This window comes from Corvus brachyrhynchos, unplaced genomic scaffold (assembly GCF_000691975.1).
Source record: "Corvus brachyrhynchos isolate BGI_N302 unplaced genomic scaffold, ASM69197v1 scaffold363, whole genome shotgun sequence".
NCBI lineage: Eukaryota > Metazoa > Chordata > Aves > Passeriformes > Corvidae > Corvus > Corvus brachyrhynchos.
This window is the reverse complement of record NW_008237404.1, coordinates 123868-138478: the sequence shown is the minus strand read 5'-3', so window position 1 is coordinate 138478 and position 14611 is coordinate 123868. Positions and strand designations below refer to the sequence as shown.

General features: G+C 41.8%; 1 long non-coding RNA gene across 1 annotated transcript; it reads right to left on the bottom strand.

The window, feature by feature from the left end:
* Positions 1-420: 420 nt before the first annotated feature.
* On the bottom strand, positions 421-14611 carry LOC108445856. The gene is made up of 3 exons (XR_001860883.1): positions 14204-14611; positions 7411-7494; positions 421-1442 (listed from the first exon to the last, which is right to left on the bottom strand). It is a non-coding gene; the product is annotated as an uncharacterized LOC108445856 (long non-coding RNA).

Below are 14611 nucleotides of genomic sequence, written 5' to 3'. Positions count from 1 at the left end.
ATTTGGCCAGCGAGCCAGCTGCTGCTGTGATCTCTGTCTGCTCAGTATTTCCTGTATCAAGAGACAATTTCTTCTGACTTCCAATGGGTTTGCAGCTGTAAAGGTCACACTGCTGACTATGTTGCTTCTATTTTCCATTTTATGATTTACCACATGTGGCTGAGAAGGAGCAGAGCTTTTGAGAGCTCAAGATAACTTTCAGCTGTTATTTTTCTTGGGACTACACCACGGTATTGCTTGTAGGCTGTATAAGGTCCCTGCCCTAAAACATGCACATAATGAGATCCAGTGGTTGAAGGCTCTGGATGACAGCTGAAGGAGGCACAGCCATTGTCATGCCTTGTCCTGGCATCACAGCTGAAAGGTGTTGGAAATATGATGAGATGTTTTCTTAACTACATATTTTAGATGCTCCTAGAATCTGTGTTGATTTTCCTTTTTAATAGGAAAATTGGTATCAGGTGGGGGCTACAGGTCAAAAAAAGGAAAACATTGCAGCTTACAAATTTAAAATAAAAAAAAATAATTAAGGAATAATCTGAAAAGATGGAGAAAAATAACTGTACTACTGATTCAAGGTCTTGGCTGTAATACCAGTTGTTCCTGGCTCCATATTATTTTTCAGTTCCAGGCAAAGAGGCCTTTGAGGTTTTTTTTATATTAGTGAAAGCAGCATGTTTTTAAAAATAAATAATTCTAATGATGTAAGGTGTTGTTTTGTCATTTCCATTACAATAAGGATAGCAACAGTAAAAATTTATTTACACCATTGAAACATGCTAGTAAGTCTATTGGCTCTCATTAAAGATTCAACTAGCTCATAGAAGTCAGTGTTTAAGGAAGAGTGTAAGAATAGGACACACATTGCACCTCCCACGTCTCAGCAGCCCAGAGAAGCTCTTCGTCAAGAAGTTGAAGTAACAGCTATTTCAGCTGTCAAAGTTTTTATCTGCTACAGACTCATGGAGAGAACTCATCATTCAGCATCCAAAGTACTCTGTAGCATGAGTTCCACTGTTTGGCTGTGTACTCTGTGGAAAGTGCATCCTTTTGACTGCTGGGAATTGAACAGTGTTGAACAAAACAAGTTCATTTTATAGGTATGATTTCTGAATTATGTGGAATGGTGAATAACACTCCCTGCTTAATTTCTTATTGTCACTCAGACTTTGTAGACCACCCCCACCCCAAAGCTGTTTCACTTCTGCTTTGAAGACACGTGGATGGTGTATTCATTCCTAATAGAGGTGCCATTCCTTTGATCTCTTCTGCTTCTTTTCTTTGACTCTTCCATACCCTTGTTGTGACAGAGTGGTTTGAAGAGACGACAGTGTTGAAGGTGTGGGTCCATTGTGAATTCTTTTGGCAATGTAATGATGCTTTTTGTGTTGTTTTCTATTTTCTTCCTAAGAATTCCTAGTTTGAAATAGTTCATTTGCTTCCTGTAAAAGGAAAAATGGTTGCATTACAGGAGTCTCTAAGAACTCTGCCATGGTGAACACTGACACAAATAATCCATTACAATAAAACTTTCCTGATGGATGGTGGGATGATGTGCTGTCTGAACTAATGATTAGAAGCGTTGCATTTCCCAGTTTAATGAGACACAATGATGTAAGCAGATTTGACAGTTGTTTCCTGAGAGGCTGCCGGCCCCTTGCTGAAAGGCTTCCTTGCCTAATGTTTTAGAAGAGAGAGACGTCATTTATGTGGGTGTTTTCTTGCTCTGCAGGCAGCCAATTATTGCCTATCACGTCTCACACAGCTGCTGTTTTGCACACACAAACCCAGGTGGATGTCACATCCTATTTTCATAGCTCCAACTAATGAATTGAGGCAAATGTGGAAAATGCAATATTCCAGGCCTTGCAAGTGGGGTCTGCATTGCCACCAATTACAGTATTCTCCCCTGTGTTATGAAGAAGCCTAACCATTAATGTAAGCATGTGGCTAATGTCCTACTGAGCAACTAGGTAAGGATTACATGTGCAAATTATTATCACTTTGAAGCTCTAGCCATATGTGGGGAAATTTGGTTTATTTCCAAATACTGAATGTAGAAATTGGCTCAGAAGAATATTTTAAATTATTCATAGAGCTTAAAATGTACCAGCTAAGGTTTTTGATCTGGGAGTACCTTGGTTTGTAATCACTGCACTGTGCTCTGTAATCAAGTGCCTGCCACAGGAGCTTTCTTAAGGCCTTGACTGTATGTCATCGACTGCTCTCCAGCTTTAACTGTGGGTGGTGAAGTTCTTCTCACGTGTGCAATGCCAATAAATAACATTTCTGCAACAGTATCTCTCAGTATGAAAGACCTTTTTCTCAAATTGTGCAGGAGTAGAGAGACAGGGACACTGCTGACAGTCTACAATAATTGTCTGCTAATTGTCACAGATCTCAAATTCCTTTCTTTTCCAGAGTCAGTAGCTCAACCTGAAATGAATACCAAAAGCTCAGCTTTTATTTCCAGACTTCCTAAGCAGTTATTTGAGGGTTTTCCTAGTTCAGCATTTTTGTGGCTGAGAGCTGATCCCACAAAGACAGCCCTCACCTCACTGGACCCACAGTTGCACAGAGGTTTGCAGGTGCCATGCATAGCATCACCTCTGGAATGGGCAGTGACATGTTCTGTGGGACAGAAGGAATTGGGGATGTCAACAGAGCAGCCTCCTGATTGCATCCTGTCCCCCACAGTCAGACTGGGAACAGGCTGGCTCAAGTGCAGCACTGGCAGATGCAGGGAGATGGAGGGATCAAGGCCTTACAGGCTGAGAGTGCATGTATTGAGAAGCCAATTTGTCCACAAATTTGAACTTCTGATTGTTCCACAGGGACAATTAGAAATAAGAGTGGTTTAAGCTGTTGTAATACGCCCCAGCTTGTACTGAATAAAGTACTGTCTCTGGAGGGCACTGGGATCCATTCGATATATGGGAACATCTGCCCTACCTCAGACAAAGTAGCCAAAACATTTTCTATTTTGAACCTCAGTGGAAGTACAACCACCTGTAGTGAAGAAAACTGCTTTCTGACTAGACACATAGGAAAAGTCGATTAATATATTTCCTTAGACTCATGAGTGGCTCAGGGTTTTCCCAGGCAATACTCAATATGTTTCTATCAAAGTTTTAACAGATATTTTTATAGATAATGTTCACATATTCTGATTTGATCAGGAAATTAAAGTTGGCACAATGATGGATTTTTAGGCACTATCAAGATAGCATCAGTGTGCAGGGATTTTATTTCATTTTTTCCAAAAATATATTCCTTCTGTGCAGGGATTTTGCCAAGTAGTACCAATGACTCCCATTGCAAAATTAAATTAAAAGGGAGACAGGTTATTTTATTGTCTAGCCCCACTGACTGAGAGATACAAGAAAAGCATCAGTTCAATTGTTATTACTGACAACAATCTTTACATAGAAGCTCTCTCTACTGAGAGAATGTGATTTGAATCTTGTTTTTAAATACAGCAAAGCAGGCAAGATCACTCAATCTTACCTGTAGGCATATGCAGAGCCAGTGTATCTAAGGAAGATGTGTGACTGAATGGTATTTGTGGTGCTGTCTACTCTGATTTCATAAATTGCCTACTCAGTTTTCATAAACTCCATTCTCCCCAGCTCCAAGGGAATATGTCCATTCATTACCTTTGGATGTTTATTGTTCTATGAAAATTTATAGTAACAGAATACAACACTTAGGTTTGTAAAATAAGCTCTGTAAAAAACAGTCTCCACATTTCTAACCTAACTTGTCTTTTTCATTACAAACCATTTTTTTCTTAAATACTTGGTCAGGGTACCTGTAAAAATCAGTTGGAAATCCAGTTGGTTCTCAGGACATAGGATGGTACCAGCTTTTGAACAGCCTTTTTTTCTTCTCTTGCATGGCCAATACATTAGTCAAACCCCATTGGTAGTTTTATATCTTATGTCATCAGGATCCATTGCATCTTCATTAGAGCAAGTAATAAGCAGAGCTTTGTAAAATTAGTTGAATCCTATTGTCTGAACTCTGGAGTAATTCAGTGATGGATCGGGTTACATGTTTGTGTTACCCAGGAGGAGTAAGTGCACAGCAGGGACTTGTAGCTGCCCTCTGAAGCACCCGTGCGTGTGCTGTGGGAAGATGCAACTCTCATCATTAGGAGCCCTGAGACTGGGACAGGCAGAAGAATCACAGCTATTCTTCTCCCTGTCTACCAACTGACACACCCCTCACAAATTATTATTTTGACTTGATTACTTAGGTCTTACATGGATTACTAGAGGTATACAGAGTAAGACCATATTAGCTGTGGTTATTGCACAGTTAATCACATGGGATTTGATCTTTGACTGATGTCAGCCTGCTCAGGCTCATTGAGGAAGTTAAGAAACTCTCCCTGGTAGCAGCTGAGCAGCATAAATGTGCTGCACAAGATAAATAACTTCTTATAGAAAATACTATGTGACCATACCAAACTGTTTTCATGTCACCGCCATGAATATAGTTCGAATGTATCAATGTTACAAAATAAAGGCAACACTGGCATGTTGTGCGATTACATATGTATTTTATATCCAGTGAAAACCAGAAATGACTCGGACTCCTGACCCTGTTAACTGAAGACATGTGAATCCTGTCTCTCAGACTAAAGCATATAGCTTAGCCCAGGGAGAAGAAATTGTGCAGAATTCATCCTTCTTAGGGAAGGGCACGCTGCAATGACGCACTGCACAACCAGAGCATTTGAGGAGTTCTGCCTAGAAAAAGGCACCTGGTTCTTCAGTAGTAGTTACAGAAGGTTGTCCCAGGGGAAGTCATCCTCACTGAAGTGAAGAGTGTGAGGTACATGGCTGATGGGAAAACACTGTCATCTACAGACATATTGCACTGGCTTTATACCACAGACAGTATCACACACTGTCAAAACCAGCATCTGGTTTGCTTCACACAGGAGTGCTTCCAGAACCATCCCCTTAAAGTGACAGAAATGAGTAGATAGAATTGCTTCAAATCTCTCTGAAGTGAGAGTGAAATGCAATGACATTTGCAAGGATACAGCAAAGAGAAGGCAACTGGTTAGGTCAGAACTTGAAGAAGGGCAGGCCTTGTCATGCCAAGGCTCAGCAAGCATATTGACAGTCATGTCAGAGAGTAAACCTTGAGAATACGGTCTAGTAACCATATTAAGTTGTTATCATTGCAGAAGGGGACACAGACTCACTGACAGTGCCTCATTTCTTCGCTTTTCTTTCTGTGACAACGGCCTCAATCAAACACACTGTCTCTTGGCATCACTGTATCCTTTGATACCTGGCACCCTGCTAAGCTGTGGGTGAAGCTGACAGACTCACAGCCGAAGACTTAGAGAATATTCCCACTGCAGACCCTTTCTGCTTTTCCTGAGCTTTAAAGAAATGGGAGAAATGCTTGCAATACAAATAGGGTTTTTTTTAATTTAAAAAAAGGAAGATCCTTGAATTTCAGTAATGTTCACTCTATCGCATAATTATATGTATATGAATTTTACAGAAATATGGGGGGGTATGGATAGGATGAAACACTAGTTTTCTGATGATATTAGGACAACACGATTTTTTTAAAAGCTCTTACATATAATAAGGTATATTCTGCTCCTGATGCTGGTTTCCATCAGGATGAAAGGCAGTCATGGATTCTCGTCTATTGGAAGGACGCCTGTCATACTTGATGGCACTGTTAAAAATTACACCTTTAAAAAAATCTGCCATTTTTTGGAACAAGAACATGGTTTGGAACAAAGGCCTGTGGACAAAAAAGGCCCTAACCGTGCTTTACTGCTGCCATCTTCCGACTTGCATGCTAAATTGCAGGGGTTTAGAAGAAACCAGCTCAGTGCTTTCCAGTAAATGTCATTACATCGGTGATAAAAGAAGAATAGGATTACGAATACGTGGGTTTGGCTTACAAAGGGACCATGGCTGCACCAAGTACACTCGTATGCTCCAGAGACTCCAAGACAGGAAAAGCAGGATTTGAATTTCATTCTGAATCGTGTTGGTTAGATGTACTCCAATAGGAGCATGAAGCTATAAGGAAAGAGAGACTCTTATGTCCTCTTTTACAACTCTTTTTGTTAATAATTTTCATCTAAAGTTACCTTCTTGGTCACATTTCTAAAAGAAACTGTGAATTCTAGTTGCTGATCATCCACCCTCAAAAGCTTTTTTAACTACACAGTAAAACCAGCTCATCAAACAGGGAAGGATTTAAAGGAGAAGAAAAAAAAGCTGAAAAACTGAAGCCCTCATACCACAAGAAGAGGAAAAATCCCTGGTCTAACTACACCTATGTACTAGAGTTTCCAAGTAGTATTGACTGTGTAGAGGGCTCAGATACCATCGTAAGAGATGATATGAAACCTTGAGATAGGAATAGTTGGTGTGAATTTCATATCAGTGGCATTACCTTGAAGTGTCTGTCACAATGAGATAATGCAGTGACGCAGATGGAGGCTTTCACAGTATCCATTTCCCATATCCTACTCAGATATTTGGGCTCCTAATTCTTAGGCTCTAAGAAGATGTCAGGCGATGAATTCAGCAAAAATCTGGGCCAGAGGCTGTGGCCAGATTACTCTCACCCCAGAATATTCATTCCCCTCCTCGAGCAATGCTTGACTTGCAGCCACTTTGTATATGCCTGCCTTGCAGCAAGCTCAGTAAACGCACAGTTCAATGCAGTCTGCACTAATACTTTCCTTTGAACCATTTGTGCTGGAGCCTTGGAAGAAAGAGTGGCGGGGGATTAATCTATGCTTCTTAGCAAAGCAAAGCCCAAGGCACATTCCACCATAGCTGTGACCAAAAATCTATATAGAGCAACTGATTTACAAAATAACATCTAAAATGTAATGTTTCCCTTGAATATAAGGGAAGATGGTTTAGTTTTCATTTTAAAAGTAATTACTTCAGATATATTGTCAATAAAGCTGTACCAGCCTCGGAAATGAGACAGGGCAGTACATCAGACATCCAGCAGACTCCTGTCAGAGAGAGACAGTACTTCTCCACTTCTAATTGCTCTTCAGTCCTGTTCTCCATGACAAAACCCAGTCTTCCCACTGCTTTGATGCTGTTGGGTATCAGTACATGTTTACCAGTGTTTTGCACAAATTTATTTCTCAGAGGATGTTGTTAAACATCTGTTGTCTTATGGTACCAGCTACAAGCTGTGGCTGGTTTCTGGCAAGTGGTCGAGACTGAAGCCTCCCAGGGAATGTGGTTAGAGGAGGATGCTTCACCTGGACACCTGACTACAGCAAGCACTGGTTCTGCATCATTCATCACACCCATCAGCCAGGTTATTTTAAGGACTGTTCTGACACTTCTGCTCCACTGTGTTTTTAAGGCTCTCTTTTATATCCTATTTTCTTACCATGTGTTCCTTCCTCCTCGCCTCTTCCACCTTTCTCCTCTAACAGGCCAAATGCTCGCTCTCCTTTGTGTTCACATTCAACGTCTGTATAAACACAAAAGGAAATTTTGTAGATAAGAAGTCTATTCACATTTGATTATTTCCTGTCCTTTGTATGTCGTTTTACAAACCTCATGGAGAAAAATAATCCCTTATGGAATGGTGCAGCCCTTGTCAGCCCCCAATCCTGTTTGGAAACAGTGGATTTAGAGCTTCATACATTGTTAATTTCACAGTTAAGAACTGTGTAGAGATTTTGCAGGATGAAGGCTTAGTTTTGCTGGAGATTCCTCTTAACTTCATCGTTTAGCAGAAATCGGTTTCTACTTTCTTTTCTTTGCACACCAGTAAAATCCCTAGTGAAGTAATAATCCCACGTGATTTACTGGCACCTTGGACTGATGCCAGCTTTGTTTTAATCTCAGCTGCTGTTTTATCCTCCGGGTATTTCAGTTCATGGCAAAGTGCACAACACAGTCCCCAGAATCTCGTGTGAGCACAGATTTTATTATTTTTATTCAGTCCCTTTGCTTTGTCCCTCATGGCAGAGCTCTGCTGGTCCTCAAACTTGACCAATTTGATTACATTTAAACTATCTTTAAACAGATGCATCCCCTGGGTGAAACTTCTTCCCTGATTAGTCTGGATGGAAAGCATCTGTTTTCCCTCTGGTAAAGAGAGTTCCTAAAATCAAAGCACAAAGACAGGCACTGGTCATGTCTTGTGGCATTGGCTGAAGTCCAGCAGGCATGTGGTGCAGCAGTGAAACTTGAATTTGGGCAGGTTGACCTAAAGACAATAGCACAACCATCCTAAAAATGAAAAAAAGCAAGAGTAACACACACAGTGATCTCAAGCTGCTGCAATGCTTTTGGCCTTGGTGATGGGGTTTGTAACAACACTGTGATAAATGTCGCAATCCAAAGCATATAAAATGTCTAAACCCAGAAGTATTATTAGTTGAGAGCTACTGCTACAGCAGTCCTGTGTTCTCTTCTATCCCCTTCCCTGCCCAGGGCCTGGGGGTTCCACTCCTTTCCCTTCTAGTGCTGAAATGTACTGCAGTGGGAATGGGTAGGGGATGCAGCCAGGTCCCACTCATCTCCTCCTGCCAATGCTGTGCCCTGCAGGACTCCCTTGGCATTCCTCCAAGGAAAGGCTAGAGCAGAGCAGAGGTGACTTGTGACCTGGAACCATGGGAGAAGTGGGAAGGGGAGACTTGGGGGTGTTCTGCCCTCCACGAGGGGAAAACAAGATCCTGATGCATGCTACAGGGCTCTGCTAGGTTTGCCACCACGAGGTGATACTGCCCAGGGGCAGGTCTTCCAAGGGAAATGGATGAGTCCAGCCAACCCTTGGGGTGCATTTCACCTTGGAGGGAACCTGTTGGCTTACTCTGGAGATGCGTCTGGAATTAGAGTCCCATATGTGTGATGTGAACCGTCTGTCATGGAGCTGTGCAGATATACCCTAAACCTACACAATACATTGAAGAGGACACTGAGCTGCAAACACTTCTTCTGACTCCAGCCTGTCCTTTCAAAATAACTTTTCCTCTTCACCTCTGGAAATAGGCCAGTCTTCTCTCTTGCAGTGATTTTGTGACCCACAAAATTGGCTCTTTGCTCCTCAAATTCTCCTGCTGTCAGGAGTGCACCCTCTCCCCAACCAGACAGAACAATTACCCCAAAATCAGCCCAGTTAGCTGATATGCTGGTGTGTTGCAAGCTGGTGGACACGGGAAGTGAGGAAGGGAGGTGGCCCTGCTGCTGTGCATAAGATGCTGTGTTGCTTATGAGCATGAGAACATGAGATAATCAGTCCATTAGCAGATTGACATCTTGATGTCCTAGTGACCTCCTCAGGACATGGACCCATGTGACTTCATGTGCATGACTGAAGCATCATGAGGGAGATTCTGGAGGGGCCTGAGATGCATTTTCCTCTCACCAAGAAAAATTCAAAGATTTATGGATAATAAAGCCTTGCAAGCTACAGGCTTGATTACAAACCAAATCCCTTGCTGGGTGTTGTAGCTAGGAAACTGTGAGCTGGGGATTCTCCAGGGTACATGTCTTCAAGGGCTGATTTTTCCCAGGAGAGATAGGCATCAGGAGAAGAACCCATACACACAGATGAAATTTCACCTGCTTTTCATTATTCTTAATAGCAAGGTGTGTTTCCTATTTGCTACTTACTTCATGCAGATCTACTCCCATTTTGGTGTGATCCCTCAGAGGCCTTTTTCACTTGCAAACTATTATTGCCTGGTATTTATCTCCTGTGCTAGTTCTTTTGGTCTCCTCTTGCATCCATTTCCCTCCAGTACTGAAGTAGTGAAGAGACAAGGTTAGCACAGACCTCAGTGACATGCAAACCTGGGAACCAACCAGCAATGCCTTCCCTGGCAGGAGAGTGAGCTGCAATGAAATTTTCAACACAAAACAGTCATTTTGACATCCAGAACCATTCCAGAGTGTCTCCAGAGCAAAGACTTCAAAACTCTTTCAGTGAGGGAGCATTGTGCACACTTGAGGAAAGTCTGGGAGAAAAGAGGCGAGATGTTAGTATTTAATTTGCTGCAGAGCTTGGCCTTGGGGTCCTTCCCATCCTCTCAAAACATGAGAGTGAAATTCTAGGTATGGTGGAAACACACTGTGGTGGAGACAAACAATTTTTGGGAAAGAAACATGGTTTGTCCTTGTTGAAAGAAAGAGTTTTAAAGCAGCAGCAACTGCAAAAAAACTGTAAAGGGAAGCAAAAATGGTTTCAGTCAACTTAAAAGTGAACACATCCTCTTTCTTTTTGTCTGGATTGCTTTTTACAGAGTACCCCTGTGGGTTACACATTAGCAGGGAAAGCCTTAACATTGTCCAACAGGCATAATTTTGCTGGACAACTCTGTGCATATTTTCCTAATATCCAACATGCTGGACACTTCCAGGTTTTGCTACTAGTCCTCAGCCTTATGTGCCCCTATAGCTGTTCCCACATGAATGTAAACACCCAAAAATAGAAAATGTTTAGATTAAAAAAAAAATCCAGCAGCATCAGGCTCTGAGGAGCATGGGGAGAGTTTCCACTGTGCAAACAGATCCATGGACACATACACTGTAGGTATCTGATTAAATGCCTGCCACAATTAACCCAGAGCCATATGTTGCTGTGGTGGTGATGGGGCATGTCAGGTCCTCTAGTCCATTTGGATCAGATACCACAGATCTTTGTACATTTAAGTGAATCAAGATTATTTGGGAGAAAAATATGACAAAGTGTACACTAAAAAGGCCACACCACAAAGATAGTTTTTTCCAGTATTTGAGGTCTGATGGGGAAATCTGAGTGAAGAGTCAGACCTATGAACCAGAGCAGATCTGCTGGAAGCTGCCAGTGCTCCTGTGACAGGTAACAGAGGGCTGGATCCAGGAAGGCTCTGTTAGTGCTGGTGTGCTTGGACCCCTCCCCACAGCATCCCAACAAGCAGGACAGTTTCCCTTGGAGGTCTCCCTGTCTGAGCTGATGGTTGCCTCTTGTTTAGCTGTTGCTGAAGTCCTCAGGATGGAGAAACTTGGAGGATTGGCACCCATGTTCAGAGGCAAAGAGGCACTTCATGTGGTTTCTGGCCACAGCAAGGAATTATCACACTACTTCAGATGAGATTCTGGGATGAACCAAGCACCTGTAATTCCATTTACTGATATCCATCGCGTCTCAGAAACAGGCGCCATGGCCGAGAAGATGTACATTAAAGAGACACCCATTACATGACTCATACACAGAATCACATTAATTAAATCAGATGCTAAGAAAAAAAGCCAGAAATTATGCAAGGTTATTGTCTGTGCCTTACAGAGCAGCTCCCTGAGCCCATGCTCCCTGGCACCTAGGGCTCTCAGATTGGGGGACAGATGGATTATGTAGATGAAAACAAATCACATGCTGTGTAGCTGCAGGAAGACACAGAATTTTCCCTGGAGCTGCTAGAATTAATAGACCACTGACAACCATCATGGAAAACACACCAAGCAAGATTTTGAGCTGAGACATTCCAAAATGTCTGGGGAAAACAGCATAGGACTGCAGGCATGTGACCTGTTTGCTGGGATACAGCCCCTGAGTTTGAAATTATTGTGGTTCTTTAAAATCAGCTTCCCTTTCATGGCTCTAAAATATTATTCAGATGCTGAGTACATGATGACTTGTGGAAACCCCTCTGCAAGTATATTCTCACGTATGTATTTACTGTCATGTGAGGATGAATCACTGAAGTGTGAATATCTTTTGAAATGTTCTTCAAGGCTGCTGCCCTGGATCAGGAGTTAGGAAAGAAGAGGCAGCAGTGCTTATACAAAAGGGAATGTGGATCTCCATGACACTCTGAGAGGGATGAATGTTTACATGTAATCTTTGACAGATGGGGATGTTAATGCTTTCATTTTATGGGTAAAGAAGAGAGATATTAGATGATTGCTGTGTATTACAGAGTAGTAAAAGCTCTGTGATGAGGATAAAATTCTGGTCCTCCAGGGAGGAAATCTCTTTTCTCGAATTCTCTCTCTTGTAGAGCCTTTGTGTAATGGATGATTTGCAGAGGGGAGGCAACAGCAACACTGACAGCATTCACTTTTGAGGATGAACCCAGGAGTGAAATACAGGAAGAGTATACAGAAATACAAAGAGAGCAGGTCATAGAATATTGATATTTTAGTGAGATCCATGATTTTAAAAAATACAAAAACTCTGGGTTTAGAGATGAAGGTTAGCAAGTGCAATAAAACTTCATATGCATCCCAAAACTACTTGAGATCACTTTCTGTGGTGCAACAAAATCCTGGAAGACATCCACACAAGCCCATGGTGTTAAATTAATCACTGTAATGATCTGTGCCTTGATCATCCATCCTTTTTCCTCCTTCCCCATCATTCCTCACTTCCTATCTGAATACAGCTTGCTTCATGTTTAAATGACAAACTCTGAAAAAAGTTATAGAAATGTCAAGGGAGTTTACAGCCAGGATGCCTATGACTGTTCTCAGTGTCAGTTTATTTGCCCATTCACACCTTCTCTCCTGGAGTAATCGATCCTGCAAGAATGACTGACAAGTGAGTCTGGGGCCCTACTATGGGGGAAATATGGCAAATTTGCAGTGTCTGTGGCAAAAAGGAAGCCAGTTCCAAGGGCTTTCAAAAGAGCATCGAGTCCCCTTGAAATAACAGGCAGAAACGTGCAGAAGAGGAAACAAACACTAGGGAAAGTCAGTGCTGTGGGCACTAAAGGCGCACATAGGTGTTGGAAAGAGGAAACTCAAGGAAATGCTAAGAGGGAAACAGAAGGAGAAAAGGTGTTCCTGGAGGTCACTGCTCATGTAAAGCAATTGCTAATGCCATGGCCAACACATCAGCAATCTCAGGAAGTTTATAGGATTTGATGCTGCTGTTCCAGAGTAATGAAGTATTCTTGAAAGCAATGCTGGTGGCTGATCAGTTTGCTGGTGCTTCTCCTGCCCCTGTGGCAATCCCAGCTGAGATAACCAAAGGCAAACCAGTCTCTGAAATCAGCTTTGTCAACCTGGTTTTATTTGTGTGCTTTGGAAAGATTCCAAATCAGGTCAGGATTCAGTAGCACTTGCTGGGAATTTAAAAAATGCTCTGTTAGTAGTGACCTACCAAGGAAAACAACATAAAAAATTGGCTTGTGCTCTTGCTTGTGCTTTTATTTCTATATAAAAACAAGGCATAAGAGGATTGGGACTGCTTCTTATAGCTCTAAAGGAAAAATATATGTAAAATGCCAACTTTGGCATTCACTATTTTTGCTGAAGAATTTGCAGGATGTCTCATATAGTGCTTGCCCATCTCTTAGCTAAGATGGCAGAATTATCCAACCGTTTAACATGAGTATATTTTCTCCTACATATTTGTAGGCATTTCAATGAAACAGAATAAAAGTCCCCAAAGGACATTAATAGTCTTAATGAAAAACTGTTACTCCTCTCAGCAAAGCAGATTTCATATGTATCTGTATTATGCCAGTTAGCCAGCGAATCTATTAGACAAGCCCTGGAGTTATTATAAAAAGAAAGCAAGGGGATATTATTGGATAAAGAGGAAGAAACCTCTTAGGCCTGCTCCATGCAGCATAAACAAGGGAAGAAAGCAAACATAATTCTTGTTTCCCCTTGACAGGACACCCTTAGATGGAGCTCAAGACATTTACAAGAGATGAGATATAGGGGGAAAAGTGGGTCAGAGCCTGAGAAGAGAAGGAAAGAAAAAAGAAGATAATTTCCATTATGGTCTGAATTTAGACCTCTGTTGTCTTCACTTTTATACATGACTGACATAAACGATCCTATGGCCTATTTGCAGCTATTATTGAAACAAGACATGGAGCCACAGTTGATGAACTGAGGTTGCACAGAGAGAAATTCAACAGGATGCTGGTCTTGCTGACAAATGGCAAGTAAAGCTGAATATTAAATGAAATGTTCATTAAAAAACTCCCAAAGCAAACAATAAATGCTCTATACATCTAGGCTGAATGTGATCAGAGCATGACAGCTGAAAGGCCACTGCACAAAAGATAGGCTGTAAATGCTGTGTATCAACTGACTAACAAAAGCTCAAGTGCAGAAGGCACAAAAGAAGAGAATTCAGAGGAAATCATAGATTTTAGTGTAAAATCTCTGTTCATGCATTTTAACTGAGAATTATGAGAGAATTATGTTTCAAAACATGAAGGTAATGCACTTACCCTGATGGAACTACTTCCACAGCTTTTCTGCACTTCCTGTGCCAGGACACAGAGGGCCAAATTCTGCCTGTGGGTACAGGACTAGGTTACATCACTGAAAGACCGCATGGTCTATGGTGCTCCTTTATAATGGAAATCAACAGATAATGGCCAGACTAGCCTCATTTCTCCATTTTTTTGTTTTTCAGGCAAGTTTACAGCCCATGAGCACAGCAAAGGGCAGTCTGTCTGCAGCAGGCTCACTGCAGCAGGATCACTGCAGCACTCCACAGCTCTAAAACCAGATAACCCAGGACCTGAGGGGCAAAAGAAAAATCCCAGACAAGCTCAGCACTTCTTGGAAGACTGTTGAGATTACAGGGGGAAAAAAGTAAGCCGTCTGAGGAATAATTGGACAAGAATGACCTA